Genomic DNA, 25,781 nt, shown 5'->3' with positions numbered 1-25,781 from the left:
CAAAGTTTGAATATGATTATTACCTTGTATTAGAATGATAACCTACTGTAAGAAACAAAGATTTCTTGAGGTTGGATGATCACCTTACAAGATTGGAAGTGAGCTAGCAAACTTGAAAGTATTCTTGATTTTATGAAACTAGAACTTTTGGTATTTATGAAGAACACTTAGAACTTGAAGATAGAACTTGAGAGAGATCAATTAGATGAAGAAAATTGAAGAATGAAAGTGTTTGTAGGTGTTTTTGGTCGTTGGTGTATGGATTAGATATAAAGGATATGTAATTTTGTTTTCATGTAAATAAGTCATGAATGATTACTCATATTTTTGTAATTTTATGAGATATTTCATGCTAGTTGCCAAATGATGGTTCCCACATGTGTTAGGTGACTCACATGGGCTGCTAAGAGCTGATCATTGGAGTATATATACCAATAGTACATACATCTAAAAGCTGTGTATTGTACGAGTACGAATACGGGTGCATACGAGTAGAATTGTTGATGAAACTGAATGAGGATGTAATTGTATGCATTTTTGTTAAGTAGAAGTATTTTGATAAGTGTATTGAAGTCTTTCAAAAGTGTATAAATACATATTAAAACACTACATGTATATACATTTTAACTGAGTCGTTAAGTCATCGTTAGTCGTTACATGTAAGTGTTGTTTTGAAACCTTTAGGTTAACGATCTTGTTAAATGTTGTTAACCCAATGTTTATAATATCAAATGAGATTTTAAATTATTATATTATCATGATATTATCATGTATGAATATCTCTTAATATGATATATATACATTAAATGTCTTTACAACGATAATCGTTACATATATGTCTAGTTTAAAAATCATTAAGTTAGTAGTCTTGTTTTTACATATGTAGTTCATTGTTAATATACTTAATGATATATTTACTTATCATAGTATCATGTTAACTATATATATATCCATATATATGTCATCATATAGTTTTTACAAGTTTTAACGTTCGTGAATCACCGGTCAACTTGGGTGGTCAATTGTCTATATGAAACATATTTCAATTAATCAAGTCTTAACAAGTTTGATTGCTTAACATGTTGGAAACATTTAATCATGTAAATATCAATCTCAATTAATATATATAAACATGGAAAAGTTCGGGTCACTACAGTACCTACCCGTTAAATAAATTTTGTCCCGAAATTTTAAGCTGTTGAAGGTGTTGACGAATCTTCTGGAAATAGATGCGGGTATTTCTTCTTCATCTGATCTTCACGCTCCCAGGTGAACTCGGGTCCTCTACGAGCATTCCATCGAACCTTAACAATTGGTATCTTGTTTTTCTTAAGTCTTTTAACCTCACGATCCATTATTTCGACGGGTTCTTCGATGAATTGAAGTTTTTCGTTGATTTGGATTTCATCTAACGGAATTGTGAGATCTTCTTTAGCAAAACATTTCTTCAAATTCGAGACGTGGAAAGTGTTATGTACAGCCGCGAGTTGTTGAGGTAACTCTAGTCGGTAAGCTACTGGTCTGACACGATCCATAATCTTGAATGGTCCAATATACCTTGGATTTAATTTCCCTCGTTTACCAAATCGAACAACGCCTTTCCAAGGTGCAACTTTAAGCATGACCATCTCTCCAATTTCAAATTCTATATCTTTTCTTTTAATGTCAGCGTAGCTCTTTTGTCGACTTTGGGCGGTTTTCAACCGTTGTTGAATTTGGATGATCTTCTCGGTAGTTTCTTGTATAATCTCCGGACCCGTAATCTGTCTATCTCCCACTTCACTCCAACAAATCGGAGACCTGTACTTTCTTCCATAAAGTGCTTCAAACGGCGCCATCTCAATGCTTGAATGGTAGCTGTTGTTGTAGGAAAATTCTGCTAACGGTAGATGTCGATCCCAACTGTTTCCGAAATCAATAACACATGCTCGTAGCATGTCTTCAAGTGTTTGTATCGTCCTTTCGCTCTGCCCATCAGTTTGTGGATGATAGGCAGTACTCATGTCTAGACGAGTTCCTAATGCTTGCTGTAATGTCTGCCAGAATCTTGAAATAAATCTGCCATCCCTATTAGAGATAATAGAGATTGGTATTCCATGTCTGGAGACGACTTCCTTCAAATACAGTCGTGCTAACTTCTCCATCTTGTCATCTTCTCTTATTGGTAGGAAGTGTGCTGATTTGGTGAGACGATCAACTATTACCCAAATAGTATCAAAACCACTTGCAGTCCTTGGCAATTTAGTGATGAAATCCATGGTAATATTTTCCCATTTCCATTCCGGGATTTCGGGTTGTTGAAGTAGACCTGATGGTTTCTGATGCTCAGCTTTGACCTTAGAACACGTCAAACATTCTCCTACGTATTTAGCAACATCGGCTTTCATACCCGGCCACCAAAAATGTTTCTTGAGATCCTTGTACATCTTTCCCGTTCCAGGATGTATTGAGTATCTGGTTTTATGAGCTTCTCTAAGTACCATTTCTCTCATATCTCCAAATTTTGGTACCCAAATCCTTTCAGCCCTATACCGGGTTCCGTCTTCCCGAATATTAAGATGCTTCTCCGATCCTTTAGGTATTTCATCCTTTAAATTTCCCTCTTTTAAAACTCCTTGTTGCGCCTCCTTTATTTGAGAAGTAATGTTATTATGAATCATTATATTCATAGATTTTACTCGAATGGGTTCTCTGTCCTTCCTGCTCAAGGCATCGGCTACCACATTTGCCTTCCCCGGGTGGTAACGAATCTCAAAGTCATAATCATTCAATAATTCAATCCACCTACGCTGCCTCATATTCAGTTGTTTCTGATTAAATATGTGTTGAAGACTTTTGTGGTCGGTATATAGAATACTTTTGACCCCATATAAGTAGTGCCTCCAAGTCTTTAATGCAAAAACAACCGCGCCTAATTCCAAATCATGCGTCGTATAATTTTGTTCATGAATCTTCAATTGTCTAGACGCATAAGCAATCACCTTCGTTCGTTGCATTAATACACAACCGAGACCTTGCTTTGATGCATCACAATAAATCACAAAATCATCATTCCCTTCAGGCAATGACAATATAGGTGCCGTAGTTAGCTTTTTCTTCAATAACTGAAACGCTTTCTCTTGTTCATCATTCCATTCAAATTTCTTCCCTTTATGCGTTAATGCAGTCAAGGGTTTTGCTATTCTGGAAAGGTCTTGGATGAACCTTCTGTAGTAACCAGCTAGTCCTAAAAACTGGCGTATGTGTTTCGGAGTTTTCGGGGTTTCCCAGTTTTCAACAGTTTCTATCTTTGCCGGATCCACCTTAATACCTTCTTTGTTCACTATGTGACCGAGGAATTGAACTTCTTCCAACCAAAATGCACACTTTGAAAACTTAGCGTACAATTCTTCCTTCCTCAATACTTCTAACACCTTTCTCAAATGTTCACCGTGTTCTTGGTCATTCTTTGAGTAAATAAGTATGTCATCAATGAAAACAATGACAAACTTGTCAAGGTATGGTCCACACACTCGGTTCATAAGGTCCATGAACACAGCTGGTGCATTAGTTAAACCAAACGGCATGACCATAAACTCGTAATGACCGTAACGTGTTCTGAAAGCAGTCTTTGGAATATCATCTTCTTTCACCCGCATTTGATGATACCCGGAACGTAAGTCAATCTTTGAATAAACAGATGAGCCTTGTAGTTGATCAAATAAGTCATCGATTCTCGGTAGTGGGTAGCGGTTCTTGATGGTAAGTTTGTTCAACTCTCGGTAGTCGATACACAACCTGAATGTACCATCTTTCTTCTTGACAAACAAAACAGGAGCTCCCCACGGTGATGTGCTTGGTCGAATGAAACCACGCTCTAAAAGTTCTTGTAATTGGCTTTGTAGTTCTTTCATCTCGCTGGGTGCGATCTGTAAGGAGCACGAGCTATTGGTGCAGCTCCTGGTACAAGATCTATTTGAAATTCAACGGATCGATGTGGGGGTAATCCCGGTAATTCTTTCGGAAATACATCGGGAAATTCTTTTGTAATGGGAACATCATTGATGCTCTTTTCTTCAGTTTGTACTTTCTCGACGTGTGCTAGAACAGCATAGCAACCTTTTCTTATTAGTTTTTGTGCCTTCAAATTACTAATAAGATGTAGCTTCGTGTTGCCCTTTTCTCCGTACACCATTAAGGGTTTTCCTTTTTCTCGTATAATGCGAATTGCATTTTTGTAACAAACGATCTCTGCTTTCACTTCTTTCAACCAGTCCATACCGATTATCACATCAAAACTCCCTAACTCTACTGGTATCAAATCAATCTTAAATGTTTTGCTAACCAGTTTAATTTCTCGATTCCGACATATATTATCTGCTGAAATTAATTTACCATTTGCTAATTCGAGTAAAAATTTACTATCCAAAGGCGTCAATGGACAACTTAATTTAGTACAAAAATCTCTACTCATATAGCTTCTATCCGCACCCGAATCAAATAAAACGTAAGCAGATTTATTGTCAATAAGAAACGTACCCGTAACAAGCTCTGGGTCTTCCTGTGCCTCTGCCGCATTAATATTGAAAACTCTTCCGCGGCCTTGTCCATTCGTGTTCTCTTGGTTCGGGCAATTTCTAATAATGTGGCCCGGTTTTCCACATTTATAGCAAACTACATTGGCATAACTTGCTCCGACACTACTTGCTCCGCCATTACTCGTTCCGACACCATTTGTTCCTTTCGTTCTGTTAACCCCTGGTTCGTAGACATCACACTTCACCGCGCTATGACCATTTCTTTTACACTTGTTGCAAAATTTGGTGCAGAACCCCGAGTGATACTTTTCACACCATTGGCATAGCTGCTTCTGATTGTTGTTGTTGTTGCGGTTATTATTGTTGTTAAGATGATTGTTGTGGTTGCTGTTGTTGTTGTTGTTGTTGTTGTTGTTGTTGGGCCGTTTGTTGTAGTTGCGATTGATGTTGCGATTGTTAGGATAGTTGTTGCGATTATTGTTATAATTGCTGTTGTTGTTGTATTGGTGATTCTTATCACCGTTTTCCTCCAACTTTCTTTTGACTTGCTTCACATTGGCCTCTTCAGCAGTCTGTTCTTTAATTCTTTCTTCAATCTGGTTCACTAGTTTGTGAGCCATTCTACATGCCTGTTGTATGGAGGCGGGCTCGTGTGAACTTATATCTTCTTGGATTCTTTCCGGTAATCCTTTCACAAACGCGTCGATCTTCTCTTCCTCATCTTCGAATGCTCCCGGACACAATAGGCACAATTCTGTGAATCGTCTTTCGTACGTGGTAATATCAAATCCTTGGGTTCGTAACCCTCTAAGTTCTGTCTTGAGCTTATTGACCTCGGTTCTGGGACGGTACTTCTCGTTCATCAAGTGCTTGAATGCTGACCACGGTAGTGCGTACGCATCGTCTTGTCCCACTTGCTCTAGATAGGTATTCCACCATGTTAACGCAGAACCTGTGAAGGTATGCGTAGCGTACTTCACTTTGTCCTCTTCAGTACACTTACTTATGGCAAACACCGATTCAACCTTCTCGGTCCACCGTTTCAATCCGATCGGTCCTTCGGTTCCATCAAATTCCAAAGGTTTGCAGGCAGTGAATTCTTTGTAGGTGCATCCTACACGATTTCCTGTACTGCTAGATCCAAGGTTATTGTTGGTATGTAGCGCAGCCTGTACTGCGGCTATGTTTGAAGCTAGAAAAGTACGGAATTCCTCTTCATTCATATTCACGGTGTGTCGAGTAGTCGGTGCCATTTCCTTCAAAATAGTTAAATGGAACAAGTTAATCATACAGAATATTAAGAGTAGTTAATAGTATTTCGTAGCATAATATGAACTCATTTATAAAAGCTTTTTCTTCATATTAGCGTTTTATAAGTTTAAATTCGGGTAGTACCTACCCGTTAAGTTCATACTTAGTAGCTTATAAAATTCAACTACTACAATTCTATATGAAAAACTGATTATAATAATATTTCGCGTTCAAACTTTTACACAATATTTTACAAACTTACAATACCGCTTATTTTACATATAGCATGAAATATAGCACACAATAAATTTGATACAAGATGGTTGTGAAGATAATTCTAGCTAGTACACAAGTCGTTCAGCAAAGGCAATAAAGACACGTAATTCATACGTCCAGAAACAAGTCATGCATTCTGGTTTTACTAGGATTACTTCCCATCCTTGGTCTTGTGGAACATAACCGTTATGGCCGTTGATAAGACAGCGTGTTGTAACGTCGTCAAAGGGACGAGGGTTACGTAATGTCCAACAGTCCCGTAACAATCTAAAAACCTCATTTCTTACCCCAATTACTGACTCCGTCACTTGTGGGAACGTTTTGTTTAATAGTTGTAGCCCGATGTTCTTGTTCTCACTTTGGTGAGAAGCGAACATTACTAATCCGTAAGCATAACATGCTTCTTTATGTTGCATGTTAGCCGCTTTTTCTAAATCACGAAGTCCAATATTCGGATATATTGAGTCAAAATAATTTCTTAACCCATTGCGTAAAATAGCATTTGGGTTCCCCGCAATATATGCGTCAAAGTAAACACATCGTAACTTATGGATTTCCCAATGTGATATCCCCCATCTTTCGAACGAAAGCCTTTTATAAACCAAGGCATTCTTGGAACGTTCTTCGAATGTCTTACAAACTGATCTCGCCTTAAATAGTTGTGCCGAAGAATTCTGACCGACTCTAGACAAGATTTCATCAATCATGTCTCCGGGTAGGTCTCTTAAAATATTGGGTTGTCTATCCATTTTGTGTTTTTATACTGTAAAATAGACAAGAGTTAGATTCATAAAAAAAAAATACTTATTAATACAAGCAATTTTTACATATATCATAAAGCATAAGCACACTATATTACATATATTACACCACACGAATACAACTATCTTATTCCGACTCGCTTGTTTCTTCTTCTTCGGTTTTGGTTCGTTTTGCCAAGTTTCTAGGGATATATGATGTTCCCCTAATATGAGCCATCGTGATCCACATTGGTTTAGAAAAACCTGGTGGTTTAGGGGTTCTCGGGTCATTGTTACAACTTAAAGACTTCGGGGGTTGACGAATCATATAAAGTTCATTGGGGTTGGAATTAGATTTCTCTATTTTTATGCCCTTTCCCTTATTATTTTCTTTTGCCTTTTTAAATTCAGTTGGGGTAATTTCTATAACATCATCGGAATTCTCGTCGGAATCCGATTCATCGGAGAATTGGTAATCCTCCCAATATTTTGCTTCCTTGGCGGAAACACCATTGACCATAATTAACCTTGGTCGGTTGGTTGAGGATTTTCTTTTACTTAACCGTTTTATTATTTCCCCCACCGGTTCTATTTCTTCATCCGGTTCCGATTCTTCTTCCGGTTCCGATTCTTCTTCCGGTTCCGACTCTTCTTCCGGTTCCTCTTCGGGAACTTGTGAATCAGTCCACGAATCATTCCAATTTATATTTGACTCTTCATTATTATTAGGTGAGTCAATGGGACTTGTTCTAGAGGTAGACATCTATCACATAATATCAAACGCGTTAAGAGATTAATATATCACATAATATTCACATGTTAAAAATATATAGTTTCCAACAAAATTTGTTAAGCAATCATTTTTCAAGTAAACACGGTCGAAGTCCAGACTCACTAATGCATCCTAACAAACTCGATAAGACACACTAATGCAAAATTCTGGTTCTCTAAGACCAACGCTCGGATACCAACTGAAATGTCCCGTTCTTATTGATTAAAAACGTTCCATATTAATTGATTTCGTTGCGAGGTTTTGACCTCTATATGAGACATTTTTCCAAGACTGCATTCATTTTTAAAACAAACCATAACCTTTATTTCATAGATAAAGGTTTTAAAAAAAACTTTACGTAGATTATCAAATAATGATAATCTAAAATATCCTGTTTACACACGACCATTACATAATGGTTTACAATACAAATATGTTACAACAAAATAAGTTTCTTGAATGCAGTTTTTACACAATATCATACAAGCATGGACTCCAAATCTCGTCCTTATTTAAGTATGCGACAGCGGAAGCTCTTAATAATCACCTGAGAATAAACATACTTAAAACGTCAACAAAAATGTTGGTGAGTTATAGGTTTAACCTATATATATCAAATCATAATAATAGACCACAAGATTTCATATTTCAATACACATCCCATACATAGAGATAAAAATCATTCATATGGTGAACACCTGGTAACCGACATTAACAAGATGCATATATAAGAATATCCCCATCATTTCGGGACACCCTTCGGATATGATATAAATTTCGAAGTACTAAAGCATCCGGTACTTTGGATGGGGTTTGTTAGGCCCAATAGATCTATCTTTAGGATTCGCGTCAATTAGGGTGTCTGTTCCCTAATTCTTAGATTACCAGACTTAATAAAAAGGGGCATATTCGATATCGATAATTCAACCATAGAATGTAGTTTCACGTACTTGTGTCTATTTTGTAAATCATTTATAAAACCTGCATGTATTCTCATCCCAAAAATATTAGATTTTAAAAGTGGGACTATAACTCACTTTCATAGATTTTTTACTTCGTCGGGAAGTAAGACTTGGCCACTGGTTGATTCACGAACCTATAACAATATATACATATATATCAAAGTATGTTCAAAATATATTTACAACACTTTTAATATATTTTGATGTTTTAAGTTTATTAAGTCAGCTGTCCTCGTTAGTAACCTACAACTAGTTGTCCACAGTTAGATGTACAGAAATAAATCGATAAATATTATCTTGAATCAATCCACGACCCAGTGTATACGTATCTCAGTATTGATCACAACTCAAACTATATATATTTTGGAATCAACCTCAACCCTGTATAGCTAACTCCAACATTCACATATAGAGTGTCTATGGTTGTTCCGAAATATATATAGATGTGTCGACATGATAGGTCGAAACATTGTATACGTGTCTATGGTATCTCAAGATTACATAATATACAATACAAGTTGATCAAGTTATGGTTGGAATAGATTTGTTACCAATTTTCACGTAGCTAAAATGAGAAAAATTATCCAATCTTGTTTTACCCATAACTTCTTCATTTTAAATCCGTTTTGAGTGAATCAAATTGCTATGGTTTTATATTGAACTCTATTTTATGAATCTAAACAGAAAAGTATAGGTTTATAGTCGGAAAAATAAGTTACAAGTCGTTTTTGTAAAGGTAGTCATTTCAGTCGAAAGAACGACGTCTAGATGACCATTTTAGAAAACATACTTCCACTTTTAGTTTAACCATAATTTTTGGATATAGTTTCATGTTCATAATAAAAATAATTTTCTCAGAATAACAACTTTTAAATCAAAGTTTATCATAGTTTTTAATTAACTAACCCAAAACAGCCCGCGGTGTTACTACGACGGCTTAAATCCGGTTTTACGGTGTTTTTCGTGTTTCCAGGTTTTAAATCATTAAGTTAGCATATCATATAGATATAGAACATGTGTTTAGTTGATTTTAAAAGTCAAGTTAGAAGGATTAACTTTTGTTTGCGAACAAGTTTAGAATTAACTAAACTATGTTCTAGTGATTACAAGTTTAAACCTTCGAATAAGATAGCTTTATATGTATGAATCGAATGATGTTATGAACATCATTACTACCTTAAGTTCCTTGGATAAACCTACTGGAAAAGAGAAAAATGGATCTAGCTTCAATGGATCCTTGGATGGCTCGAAGTTCTTGAAGCAGAATCATGACACGAAAACAAGTTCAAGTAAGATCATCACTTGAAATAAGATTGTTATAGTTATAGAAATTGAACCAAAGTTTGAATATGATTATTACCTTGTATTAGAATGATAACCTACTGTAAGAAACAAAGATTTCTTGAGGTTGGATGATCACCTTACAAGATTGGAAGTGAGCTAGCAAACTTGAAAGTATTCTTGATTTTATGAAACTAGAACTTTTGGTATTTATGAAGAACACTTAGAACTTGAAGATAGAACTTGAGAGAGATCAATTAGATGAAGAAAATTGAAGAATGAAAGTGTTTGTAGGTGTTTTTGGTCGTTGGTGTATGGATTAGATATAAAGGATATGTAATTTTGTTTTCATGTAAATAAGTCATGAATGATTACTCATATTCTTGTAATTTTATGAGATATTTCATGCTAGTTGCCAAATGATGGTTCCCACATGTGTTAGGTGACTCACATGGGCTGCTAAGAGCTGATCATTGGAGTGTATATACCAATAGTACATACATCTGAAAGCTGTGTATTGTACGAGTACGAATACGGGTGCATACGAGTAGAATTGTTGATGAAACTGAACGAGGATGTAATTGTATGCATTTTTGTTAAGTAGAAGTATTTTGATAAGTGTATTGAAGTCTTTCAAAAGTGTATAAATACATATTAAAACACTACATGTATATACATTTTAACTGAGTCGTTAAGTCATCGTTAGTCGTTACATGTAAGTGTTGTTTTGAAACCTTTAGGTTAACGATCTTGTTAAATGTTGTTAACCCAATGTTTATAATATCAAATGAGATTTTAAATTATTATATTATCATGATATTATCATGTATGAATATCTCTTAATATGATATATATACATTAAATGTTTTTACAACGATAATCGTTACATATATGTCTCGTTTAAAAATCATTAAGTTAGTAGTCTTGTTTTACATATGTAGTTCATTGTTAATATACTTAATGATATATTTACTTATCATAGTATCATGTTAACTATATATATATCCATATATATGTCATCATATAGTTTTTACAAGTTTTAACGTTCGTGAATCACCGGTCAACTTGGGTGGTCAATTGTCTATATGAAACATATTTCAATTAATCAAGTCTTAACAAGTTTGATTGCTTAACATGTTGGAAACATTTAATCATGTAAATATCAATCTCAATTAATATATATAAACATGGAAAAGTTCGGGTCACTACACAAGCTCTCCCAACTAACGATGCACGAGTTGTAGTCAACTTTTTAAAACGTCTTTTTGCAAGGTTTGGAACACCGAAAGCTTTAATAAGTGATCGGGGAACTCATTTTTGTAATAATCAACTTGAGAAAGTTCTTAAAAGATATGGAGTAACTCATAAAATCTTCACTGCATATCATCCACAAACAAGTGGACAAGTTGAAAATACCAACCGAGCTTTAAAACGTATTCTAGAGAAAACCGTAGGATCAAATCCGAAGGAATGGTCCATAAAATTGGAGGATGCACTCTGGGCTTTTAGAACAGCCTACAAAACTCCAATTGGAACCACACCTTTTAGACTCGTTTACGGAAAAGCATGTCATCTTCCAGTAGAAATTGAACACAGAGCATTTTGAGCTTTGAAGACATGTAATCTTGATTTACATGAAGCCGGACGTCTACGATTAAGTCAACTAAACGAATTAGAAGAATTAAGACAAGAAGCATACGAAAATTCGTTAATCTATAAGGAAAGAACAAAGAAATGGCATGATAAAAGAATCAGAAGTTCAAAAGAATTTAAAGAAGGAGACAGTGTTCTTCTTTTCAATTCACGATTCAAGCTATTTCCTGGAAAATTGAAATCAAGATGGTCTGGACCATTTATAGTCAAAAGAGTTTTCCCATACGGAACAGTAGAGTTAATAAATTCAAATGGGATTGAATTTAAAATTAATGGTCACAGAGTTAAACACTACATAGATAGTCCGATGGAAGTTGACAACGAAGTTAATCACAATTTCAACACCACAACTAACTAAGTGTGGGGAGAATCAAGTCTTTAAAGGATAATATGTATTTCTGTTAGAATTAGATTTTCTGTTTTCGTGTAGTTCTCGAAAATGGAACCCGAATGGTCTTTCCCTAGCAGACCCTAAAGAACTAGTCTTCTCCCCCTATTCTGAATTTTTATTTTTTTTAGGTTTTTACGAAATGAAGACTTCCTGTGAACTAAGCCATGGTCTAATGCTACACGCTTTGATCACTAAACGTAATAATGATACAATACCGAGTGAACTGGTATCAGTAATCAGAGAAAAATTGGATGGAGTAAGAAAAGAATCCAGATGCGAAGATAATAAGTTACAATTTGGTAAATGAATATCAAAATCCGCAGCGAAAAGAAGAGCACGACACCTTGAAAAATGTCACAAATGCGGAAAATGGTCACACGAAGGTAAATGTTCAAATAATCAAACCTATTCAAACAACGAGTTTGTTACTTTATGCAGAGACGGACCGTTCATATGTTTAGAAGAAAAAACGTTGAATGCTCGAGGTTACGCCTATGTAGCCATGGAAAATCAATTAGTCCGACTATCTTATGAGTGGGCTAGAGCATATCACTAAGAAATCTCTTTCACAGGTAAGTTTGTACAGTTTTTATTTTTATTTTTATTTTTAACCTTTTGATAATAAACGCTAATTTGTTCGCTATAAAGTATTAAATTGGTATTCGATGAAATTAGGTCTTGCGACCGAAATTATTGATATCATACAAAAATTTATTACATCACTGCGAAATTTAACGTTTATTCTTAAGGTATAAATATCTTTAATCAATCAACCCAAAATATTTCAAAAATTCGTCATGTGTTAAATTAGGTCATGGAACCGAAATTACTTTACCGAAAAGAGGGGCGTATGTTTTTGATAATATTTGATTGATTAAAGTGGGATAAAAGACCAAAAAGATTTTTAATTTTATTTTTACTTTGTTTTTAAAATTAATACTAAAATAATATTATAAACTTGTTAAAATTAATACTTCTTTAAAATTATAAATATTTGAAAATTTTAATATTTTTAATATAAGTTTGTATGTATAAAAACAAAAATATAATATAAGTTTGGTGTAAATTTTTAATTTTTAAAATATGAATTTTTAATTTTATGCATTTTAAATTTAAGTTTGGTGTGAATTTAAAGACAAAAATTTACTTTATTTCGCTAAGTTAAAAATATGATTTTTAAAAATTCGTCGTGAGTTGAAGACTAGGTCATTGAACCAAAATTGCTCTACCCAAGGGAGGGACGAGAACTTTTATTATCATTATTTTTAATCTTATTGAATTAAAGTATGCCAAAAACATTAAAAAAAAAAAAACCCAAAAAAAATCTTTACTTTTAAAACCGCGCTTTGAATTGACAAATTTTAAAATTTTGTCAAGGGACAGATTAGGACATCGATCCGAAAAGCCCTCATCCTAAAAAGAAACAAATTTTTAAAATTTTATTAATTATATGATTTATAAAGTATAAGTTATTAAAAAAAAAAAAAGGGTGAAAGCACTGTAGCCGGCACCCCATGCGATCGCATGGGGTTTACACAACAACCTCATGTGATCGCATGAGGCTGGATTTCTGGCCAGATCAAAACTTCCAGCAAGCTGTTCTTCACACAAATACACACACATATACACGAAAAACACTCAAAATCCTCTCAAATTTCATCATTTTTCCACCGTAATTCGTCAAATTTTTTGCTCTAATCATGCATAGATTCTCATTCTTCAGCAAAAAGGTAAAAATTACACCCCTAAACTCATAAATTTGTTAGTTTTTGTGATAATTACCAATATTTTACCTAATGCAATTTTGTTAATTTCTAGTGTAATTAGTGTTAAATTGTTAGTATTTTATGCATGTATAACCTAGATTGATACTATTTAACATGATTTGAAGCCAAAAACTTCAAAATTTTTAGGAATCTAGGGTTTGTGTTCTTGAGCAATTTGGGGCTTTTTAATATAAACAGGTTATGGCCGATTTTTGTCATGAATTATTGCTAAATTGAGTAATGTAACATGTTTAGGTAGTTAAATGATCCAAACATTGATCCTAAACATGATTTTTGGAGATTAAAGTGGACTTTTTAAGTCCAAAATTCATGAACTTGATTAATTTGATATATTTGCCATTTGAGACTTGTTTAATTGTTGGTAATGACTATTTTGACATGTTATTTGAGTTAAATGCTTATGAACTTTGTATACATTTTCATATGTGCTCATTTGAAAAATTGTAGAATTGTGAAAAATTGTGAAAATGTGTATAAGTTTAAGTTTGATTTAACATGTTTTTGTGATTGTTTTAAGTTATTATTTTGCTAACACTAATGCATATTTGGATGCACAAATATTGTATTTAATGTGTTTTGCAGAAAGCCGATACGGGATTTTCAGGAGCATCATCATCTAGACAGCCTGCTCTAGCTCCAGAACCAGAAATGCAATATGAACCTGAACAACAACCACAACAGGAACCACAAAATCAGCCTGAACAGCACGTACCCTATTATGATCCGCTACAGTTACCTAATGAATTCACAGTATTTCCCCCACATCCACCTGTTGAATACCCAACAATTTCGGAACACACATTGCATCCTAATTTGAGATTCGACAGACGATGGAGAGATTACCCGGCATATCAAAGTAATAAATTTAGATTGGTAACAAAAGAGGTAGAGGTGCCGAGGGTAATTGATTGGAATCCTTTGGAAACGGTCCATCTAGCTGACCGTGTTAGACAGCATTTGGTACAAAGGTATGGTAATTCTTCTTTTACAGATTGGGAACGTCTTTTCACCATTCGTAGACCTGTATATAAGGAATGGTGTGTTGAGTTGATGAGTACTATAGCGTTAAATGTAGATGTAGATAGCTTAGATGATAGAAGTTTTCTTAGGTTTATCCTTGGCGGTAGGATGTACAGAATGTCCATGATGGACATGGCCAGGGCATTACAGATTTACACTCCTAGTGAATTGCTACTATCCGATTGTATGAGTTTGATTTATCGTGGGGAAAGGGTAGATAGGAACTTTGATGCTGACGCCGTTTGGAGGCGTATGTCAAACTATAATGTTTTTACACTAGGAGGAAAACACTCCTACTTACATATTAACAAAGCCGAGCTTCGTGTGATTCATATATTTTTGGCTAACTCGATTACACAGAGAGGTCACAATAAGGAGAAACTGACCTTACATGATTTATTCTACCTAAAGTGTATTCGGGACCCGAGAAGCTTTGTTAATATCCCTTACTGTGTTGGTTTTTATTTATCTAAAATGGTCGAAGGAATGCAGGAAGGAAGTATAATAGGAGGAGGTATTTTTGTTACTCTCATTGGAGAGTATTTAGGTGTTGATAGGAACCATGGGGGTCCATTACAGCTTTGTAGAGAACAGGATGAGACCATAGGATTACGGGTTTATGTAGGTGCTAAGGTATTGAAGAGTAGACGCAACCAAGCACTTCCCTATGAAGGTAATTATCCACAGGTAGAAAGGGGTTCAGACGAAGAAATGGAGGAAGCGGAAGACATCAGGGATGTCATTCGAGATGCTATTCTTGACGTGCACGTTCGTATAGATGAGGAATCAATGACGAGCGCGGCCAGACATAGTATGTACGAGCAGTGGAACTCCGAGCGAGTATACGAGGATTATAGGTGACGCCAACAAGATAGCTGGTTAGTTCATCAGCACCAAATTATGAGCCAGCTATCATATCAGGTACCAAATAATTACGTGCCTACTCGACCTGCTTATTTTCCGACACACAGCCCCGATATCCGACCACCCTTTAACCGGTATGACTATAACCAAGCCTATTAGGACACCTATAATCAACAATGGAACCCACCTGATGAGATGAACTGGAACCCCTATCCAGACTGATTTGGTTCCATTTGGTTATTTTTATGTTTTTATCTTTTTAATTATTCATGTTTAAACTTATGTTATTGGATATATTTGTGTAATTTTTATTATTTTTATTATTATTGTGTACTAATATTTTACATTTAGGATTTGAAAGTGAGATTTTAAGTCCCATTTCAAATTGCCATGCATGTTTATATTTGTATGTATGTATATTGTCGATTGTACAAAACATGGTAAAACAGCGCATTTTCAAAGACTGGCATTAAGTTCAGCAAAAGCTAGTAATTTTGACGACAAGATGAAAAATAAATGTGATGTAACAACAAGACGGAATGAACAAATGATGTGCACCATTTATCATTCAGCAAAAAAACCCCAATATGTTTGGAAACTTTGGTAAAATTTAATCATTTCTACGCTAATCACCCTTAATAATTTAAATTATTACTGATTTCTTGCAAATGAGGGCATTGCAAGATCTTAAGTGTGGGAAGGGGTTAAATTCTTTCGGATTTTTAAAATTTTTATCTTAAACACTTGGTTACCATTAAAAATACTAGTAACGCAGTAGTTGTATTAGAATCTAGTGCTCTCTGATAACAAAGAACAGCCCTAGTCTTATATACTGACTACCCAATTCTAGTAAAATTTTTCAAAATTTTCAACTAAATGAATTTAAAATCATGTTTATACATATTTATGAACGATAAAACTAGGTGTTAACACCGAAATTATTTTTACCTCGGAAAGGACATAAATTGAGAAACAAACTAAAATGTTAGAATTCATTTAAAATGGAATAGAGGAAAATAAAAAGGCAAAGAAAGGAAAATAAAAGCCAAGTGTGGGAAATTTTTACCAAGTTATTCAAAACATATATCACATATTTTTGTACAAATAATTGAAAATACTTTTGTTTTGGACGAAAATAATCAGTTTTACCCGGTTTATGGTAATACTTTTGAAAGAACGATGGATCTGCACGATGAATCAATTCCATCATTTAAAGGAAGTAAAGTCTTCCGAAAAAGAAACGCGCTTCTTGATTTAGGTCATGAAGTTGTCGTCCAGACCAGCTGTAGGTTGACAAAAAATCTAGAAAAGTCATCACTAAAATCAGCAAGAAATCCACCGACCTCAGCATAAAACAGAGTCGCCAAGTGGTCAGACTTATCCTAACCATGAGAGTATCTGTCTTGTAAAATGAGGAGGACGCCGTGCAAATTAGCTTGATAAGACTAATGAATCAGATCTCCAGAAAGGATAATCTCCTTAAAGATCAAAAATCAGCTTTTAAGACTGATATTACTCAATCCTAGGGATTGACCTTAAACGAACATATATTTCATAGCATTATTCCTCAAGAAAGACAAGCTTTTAGTTGCAGTTATCCTATTTACAAGTGATATTCGTTTAAATAATAAAAGGTGAAGACAAAAGACAGATTCGACGAATTGAAGATGTAAACGACCAAAAAAGCTCAAAAGTACAAATTACAATCAAAGAGGTTTCAATTATTGATGAGAAACATCTCAAAATTACAAAGAGTACAAGATTCAAAACGCAAAGTACAAGATATTAAATTATACGCAAGGACGTTCGAAAATCCGGAACCGAGACCAGAGTCAACTCTCAATGCTCGACGCAACGGACTAAAAATTACAAGTCAACGGAGTACAAGAATATAATATAATATATATAATTAATTTAATTATATATATTATATTATATAATAAATAAATAAGCAGCCTACGTTTTTGTACACTTTTGAGCCTCCCCAGCTGGCCATGCGATCGCATGAGCCTGAAGGGCAAAGCTCATGCGATCACATGAGCACCTTTTCCAGCCCACATGCCCTATAAAAACGAGTGTTTGGTTCATCAAAATCCATATATCAATCTCTCTATCATCAACGTATATATATATATATATATATATATATATATATATATATATATATATATATATATATATATATATTAATTTTAATTTTAATTTTAATTTCCAATAATAAGGGTATGTTAGCGAATGTTGTAAGGGTGTAAGCCGAAATTCTGTCCGTGTAACGCTACGCTATTTTTAATCATTGTAAGTTATGTTCAGCCTTTTTAATTTAATGTCTCGTAGCTAAGTTATTATTATGCTTATTTAAATCGAAGTAATCATGATGTTGGACTAATTACTAAAATTGGGTAATTGGGCTTTGTACCATAATTGGGGTTTGGACAAAAGAACGACACTTGTGGAAATTAGACTATGGGCTATTAATGGGCTTTATATTTGTTTAACTAAATGATAGTTTGTTAATTTTAATATAAAGATTTACAATTGGACGTCCCTATAAATAACCATATACACTCAATCGGACACGATGGGCGGGGTATTTATATGTACGAATAATCGTTCATTTAACCGGACACGGGAATGGATTAATAGTCACTAGAATTATTAAAACAAGGGTGAAATTATATACAAGGACACTTGGTGTAATTATTAACAAAGTATTAAAACATTGGGTTACACGCAGTCGATATCCTGGTGTAATTATTAAACAAAGTATTAAAACCTTGTTACAGTTTAAGTCCCCAATTAGTTGGAATATTTGACTTCGGGTATAAGGATAATTTGACGAGGATACTCACACTTTATATTTATGACTGATGGACTGTTATGGACAAAAACCAGACGGACATATTAAATAATCCAGGACAAAGGACAATTAACCCATGAGCATAAAACTAAAATCAACACGTCAAACATCATGATTACGGAAGTTTAAATAAGCATAATTCTTTTATTTCATTTTTAATTTCCTTTATTTTACATTTAATTGCACTTCTAATTATCGCACTTTTATTTATTGTTATTGTATTTAATTGCACTTTTATTTATTGTCATTGTATTTAATTGCACTTTTAATTATCGTACTTTTTAATTATCGCAATTTTATTTTATCGCAATTTCCTTATCGTTATTTACTTTACGCTTTAAATTAAGTTATATTTATTTTTATTATTTTACATTAGGTTTTAACTACGACTAAAGTTTTTAAAATCGACAAACCGGTCATTAAACGGTAAAAACCCCCCTTTATAATAATAATATTACTTATATATTTTTGTATTTTTATAAATTAAAACTAATATAGCGTTAAGCTTTGTTTAAAGATTTTCCCTGTGGAACGAACCGGACTTACTAAAAACTACACAACTGTACGATTAGGTACACTGCCTATAAGTGTTGTAGCAAGGTTTAAGTATATCCATTCTATAAATAAATAAATATCTTGTGTAAAATTGTATCGTATTTAATAGTTTTTTTCTTGTAAAATTTAATAGTATTTTATACCCCTTAGCTTTAACATCAAGTATGATGAACCCCAGAATTCAAAGTCTTAAATTGATGCAATGTCAATCATGAATACAAAGGTTTTTGAGGTTTTCATGAACAAAATTGATTATTACCATCAATTTGAGTGGGAATTTCGAATTAGGGTTTCTTCAAGCAATGTTTGAAGAATTAATCATACTAATCATACTAACACAATTGAACAAGGAGAATTCATAGATTAATCTTACCGAGATTGAAGATTAGAGATGAGAAGGAGTAGATTCGTTGGTGTGCGGTCGAAGATCTTGAGCCGTGGAGGAGAGGGAAATAAAAATGATTTTTGAATGAAAATACGGAATGAGTCAAGAACAAGGTTTAAACACCCCTCAGTACCCGTGTGGTCGAACTACGGTCGACCGTGGGGTGGACCGTGGTGATTTTCTAGGGTTTACTCTACGGTCTGCCGTGGGTTGACTGTGCAGCAGGGAATAGTGGATTCTTGTACGTTTTTTCACATCGAGCGCGTTTTGGTGATTTCAAAGAATACTTGAGGACAAACTGATAATGCTAAAAACGAACATATATTTCATAGCATTATTCCTCAAGAAAGACAAGCTTTTAGTTGCAATTGTTCTATTTACAAGTGATATTCGTTTAAATAATAAAAGGTGAAGACAAAAGACAGATTCGACGAATTGAAGACGCAAATGACCAAAAAGCTCAAAAGAACAAAAGACAATCAAAAAGGTTCCAATTATTGATAAGAAACGTCTCGAAATCACAAGAGTACAAGATTCAAAACGCAAAGTACAAGATATTAAATTGTACGCGAGGACGTTCGAAAATCCGGAACCGGGACTAGAGTCAACTCTTAACGCTCGACGCAACGGACTAAAAATTACAAGTTAACTATGTATATAAATATAATATAATATATAATTAATTATATTAATTATATATATATTATATATATATAATAAAAACCGTCGGCAACAAGAAACTCCAAGGGTGTGAGCTGTAAATACCTCTCCGCGACTCGCGGAGTTGTAAGGGCATTTTGCCGCGAGTCGCGGAGCCCTAATTTTCAACCCTGGCTATAAAGCCAACCGAATTCTGATCAAATTTCATATCTTTTTTTTTTCTTTTTTTTTCTTCCTCTTCATACGTAAATATATTTATATTTATAATTTATATTTTAATTTTAATTATAATTCTAATAATAAGGGTATGTTAGCGAATGTTGTAAGGGTGTAAGTCGAAATTCTGTCCGTGTAACGCTACGCTATTTTTAATCATTGTAAGTTATGTTCAACCTTTTTATATTAATGTCTCGTAGCTAAGTTATTATTATGCTTATTTAAAACGGAGTAATCATGATGTTGGGCTAATTACTAAAATTGGGTAATTGGGCTTTGTACCATAATTGGGGTTTGGACAAAAGAACGACACTTGTGAAAATTAGACTATGGGCTATTAATGGGCTTTATATTTGTTTAACTAAATGAAAGTTTGTTAATGTTAATATAAAGATTTACAATTGGGCGTCCCTATAAATTACCATATACACTCAATCGGACACGATGGGCGGGGTATTTATATGTACGAATAATCGTTCATTTAACCGGACACGGGAATGGATTAATAGCCACTAGAATAATCAAAACAGGGGTGAAATTACATTCAAGGGTAATTGGTGTAATTGTTAACAAAGTAGTAAAACCTTGGTTTACACGCAGTCGATAACCTGGTGTATTCATTAAACAAAGTATTAAAACCTTGTTACAATTCGAATCCCCAATTAGTTGGAATATTTATCTTCGGGTATAATAATAATTTGACAAGGACACTTGCAATTTATATTTATGACTGATGGACTGTTATGGACAAAAACCAGACGGACATATTAAATAATCCAGGACAAAGGACAATTAACCCATGGGCATAAAACTAAAATCAACACGTCAAACATCATGATTACGGAAGTTTAAATAAGCATAATTCTTTTATTTCATATTTAATTTCCTTTATTTTATATTTAATTGCACTTCTAATTATCGCACTTTTATTTATTGTTATTTAATCGCACTTTTAATTATTGTACTTTTTAATTATCGCAAGTTTATTATTCGAAATTTCATTATCGTTATTTACTTTACGCTTTAATTTTAGTCTTGTATTTATATTTTACATTAGGTTTTAACTGCGACTAAAGTTTTAAAATCGACAAACCGGTCATTAAACGGTAAAAAAACCCCCCTTTATAACAATAATATTACTTATATATATATTTGTATTTTTATAAAAGTAAACTAATATAGCGTTGAGCTTTGTTCAAAGATTTCCCTGTGGAACGAACCGGACTTACTAAAAACTACACTACTGTACGATTAGGTACACTGCCTATAAGTGTTGTAGCAAGGTTTAAGTATATCCATTCTATAAATAAATAAATATCTTGTGTAAAATTGTATCGTATTTAATAGTTTTTCCTAGTAAAATAATAACTATTTTATATACACCTCGCATAACACCAAGTATTTTTGGCGCCGCTGCCGGGGAAAAACTCTTAAACGCCGGAAGCGCAACGCTAATATAAAAAAAAAAAAAAGATTTTTAGTTACTTTTATTAAAAGTCGTTTTTGTAAAAATACGTTTTAATTATTCAAAAATATAAAAAGAAAAACAAAAATATATGTATTTTTAAGATTTTGTAAATATTTAAGTTTTATAAGTTTCTTTATTTCTATTTTAGTTTATAAAAATATAAGTTTTATTTTAAAATCGTTTATTTAAATATAAAAAACAGAAAACATAAAATAAAAAAAAAGAAAAAAAAAAATAAAGAAAAACGCGTAAAAACACAAAGCTGTCAACTGAATTCCTGAACCCCGCGACTCGCGGGGTTTTCTTCTTTAATTGCCGCGACTCGCGGAGGGTTTCTGACAGGCGACAAGGAAGCCCTAATCGAGCATTAATTACGGGATATTATTAATATTAATTATTAATTAAACCTAATTATTATTATTATTATTATTAGTTTTAATTTTACTTTTACTTTTTATTTATATATTTTAGTTAAATTAGTTTTATTAAATTGTAAAATTAATAGTTTTATAAAATAAATAATATAAAAATAATATTTTTATAAAAATTGTACTTTTTACAACTTTTTATATATTTTTATATTTTGTCCCTTTTTAATCGTTGTAGCGTAAAATTTGTATTTTTTAGCTCATATTTAATTTTAAACTTAGTTTTTGCTATAATTATTTTTACTCCTAGATTTTTAGGCTTTGCCGTAGAATTCCTTAACTGCTTTTTCTTTAGACTAAGATTTAGGTGCTTTAGAATTTTGCGACGCCTTTTTAAATTTTAGTTTTTTTTTTAAGTTATTTCCATTTGGGATTTAGTTTTTCCTGTAAGCTTTAATATTTTTAGAGACCTTTTACTATGTACCAATTATCATTCCAATTAGTAATTTCAATTTACGATTATAATTTTAAGTTAGTTGTAGTAATAAGGTTAAATTAGTTAAGTATTTTTAAGTTTTGATAAGTTTCTTTTATTTTTCCGTCACCTTTTATTTTTCAACCATTTTTTCTTTTTCGACATTTTTCGACGCGCAATCTTTTTCTCTCTTATTTCTCGCCATTCTAGTTTTTAGGACTTAGAATTTTATTCTACTTCTTATCTAAATTTCTTAAAATTACGAAAACTTATTTTAAGTGGTTAAATTAATAGACATCAAAATTTTCTGGTTCGTAGTAATAGTTGGATTTGTACGTGGACCGGGTTATTGGAGCCAAACAGTCCTCAATTATATTGAGACCAAACGAATCCTGCCCCTCTGCTGCATCTTTTGGCTATTCGAAACGTGGGCAAAATCAGAAAAGTCTATTGATTGGATAACTTATTATAATTTTTCTTTCCTTTTAAAAACTAATAGGATATTCTGTGAATGCACCGAGCAAGACGTTCACCACCTTTTGTACGTTCACCACCTGTAACTCGATCAAGACATCGTTTAACAAATATAACCGCCGTTGATTTTTCTTTAGAATCGTCATCCAGTAGACCAAGTACTTCAGTTCAAATTTCCGATAATCCATTTTTTGAACCCGACCTCACAATTGAGAATCCAGAAAATATTCAGGAACGGTTCATAGATCCTGAACCATTAAACTTTCCTCCGGAACCACCAATCATTCAAACAGAGATTGTTGAGGAACGAACCATTAAATCTGAAGCATCTAGTGATACCGATTCAACAAATTCAATTATGGAGAATCTGGAACCTTTAAGTATGGAAGACCGAATGAGAGCTAAACGCACTGGCCAAGGTCACGCAATTACTCATCCAGACATTAATGCGCCAGATTATGAAATCAAAGGACAAATTCTACACATGGTGACTAATCAATGCCAATTTAGTGGTGCGCCGAAGGAAGATCCAAATGAACATCTACGTACCTTTAATAGGATCTGCACACTATTTAAAATACGAGAAGTGGAGGATGAACAGATATATCTCATGTTATTTCCCTGGACTTTAAAGGGAGAAGCCAAAGATTGGTTGGAATCGTTACCTGAAGGGGCGATTGATACATGGGACGTTTTAATTGACAAATTTCTTAAACAATTCTTTCCTGCATCTAAAGCCGTAAGACTTCAAGCAGAAATTGTTACGTTCACACAGAAGCCAAATGAAACTCTATATGAGGCGTGGACAAGAAATGGAAAGTTGTTAAGAGGATGTCCGCAACATGGTTTAGACACCTGTCAAATAGTACAAATATTCTACCAAGGATGCGACATCACTACAAGAAAAGACATAGATATAGCAGCTGGTGGTTCTATTATGAAGAAAACCGAAACTGATGCTTACAAAATTATTGATAACACTGCTTCCCACTCACATGAGTGGCACCAAGAAAAAGATATCATTAGATCATCTAAAGCAGCTAGAGCCGATTCTATCCATGACTTAGATTCCATTTCCGCAAAGATAGATGCTGTGGAGAGACGAATGGAAAAGATGACTAAGGATATTCACTCAATACGAATTAGTTGTGAGCAGTGTGGAGGACCACATTTGACAAAAGATTGTCTAAGTATTGAATTAACAATGGAACAAAGAGAGAATATTTCATACATAAACCAAAGGCCTGGAAATAATTATCAGAATAATTATCAACCGCCAAGACCGATTTACAATCAAAACCAGAATTATAACCGAAATATTCCATACAACAACCAACAAGGTCCTAGCAATCAACAAGTATCCAATAATACTTACAATCAGCAAAGGCCGAATTTTCAAAATAAACCACCACAACAAACCGATGATAAAAAGCCGAATTTAGAAGATATGATGACGAAGCTAGTTGAAACTTAAACGCAGTTTTTCACATCTCAAAAACAAACCAATGAACAAAATGCTCAAGCATTTAGAAATCAACAAGCTTCTATTCAAAATCTGGAACAAGAAGTAAGTAACCTAGCAAGGTTAATAGGTGAAAGAAAACCGGGAAGTCTACCTAGTAATACAAATGCTAACCCCCGGAATGAAACAGCTAAAGCTATTACCACAAGAAGTGGTACAACACTTAAATCACCTGAAATACCTGTAACTTCTGATGAAACTATTCCTACTCCACAAGAACCACAACCTGATCAAGATAAGGAAAAAGAACCGGTAGTTGAAAAGGTTAATGAAAATAACAAAGTTAAGGATAAACCTTATGTTAAACCATACCAACCACCACTTCCTTACCCGAGTAAAATGAAGAAAGAGAAACTTGAAGCCGAGCAATCCAAATTCTTGGATATGTTTAAACAGATAAATATAAATCTTCCTTTCATTGATGTGATTTCAGGAATGCCAAGATATGCTAAATTCTTGAAAGATCTAATCACAAATAGAAAGAAAATGGAAGAACTCTCGGCTGTTACTATGAATGCTAATTGTTCAGCAGTGCTGTTGAATAAGATACCAGAAAAACTATCTGATCCAGGAAGTTTCACAATTCCATGTTTTCTGGGTAGTCTTAGTTCAATAGAAGCATTGGCAGACTTAGGTGCTAGTATAAATCTAATGCCGTATTCACTATACGCTAAACTAGACCTTGGAGAATTGAAACCAACCAGAATAAGCATACAACTAGCCGATAGATCAATAAAATATCCTAGAGGGATAATGGAGAACATGCTAGTTAAAGTTGGTACTTTAGTATTTCCAGTAGATTTTGTTGTTTTGGACATGGAAGAAGATTCTCAAGTTCCTCTCATATTAGGAAGACCATTCTTAAACACGGCTAAAGCAATGATAGACGTGTTCGGTAAGAAACTGACCCTAAGTATAGAGGATGAGAGTGTTACCTTTTAAGTTGATAGAGCAATGCAACAACCACAATCTGCAGATGATACATGTTATTATATTAAAACTATAGATGCACATGCAGAATTGTTAGAAGAATTTCCAGAATTACAAGGAACAGGAGAATGTTCTTTAGGAGAAGGTAATGAACCAATTGATGAAGCTGAAATGTTAGCTACACTTATAGCTAATGGATATGAACCAACAACAGAAGAAATTCAAATGCTAAAAGAAGAAGACAGATATCGATATAAATCATCGATAGAAGAACCTCCGAAATTAGAGTTAAAGCCACTTCCAAACCATTTGGAATACGCTTATTTACATGGTGAATCTGAATTACCTGTAATAATA

The sequence above is a fragment of the Rutidosis leptorrhynchoides genome, chromosome 9, assembly GCF_046630445.1.
Source record: "Rutidosis leptorrhynchoides isolate AG116_Rl617_1_P2 chromosome 9, CSIRO_AGI_Rlap_v1, whole genome shotgun sequence".
Lineage (NCBI taxonomy): Eukaryota > Viridiplantae > Streptophyta > Magnoliopsida > Asterales > Asteraceae > Rutidosis > Rutidosis leptorrhynchoides.
Note: the sequence above shows the minus strand (reverse complement) of the source record.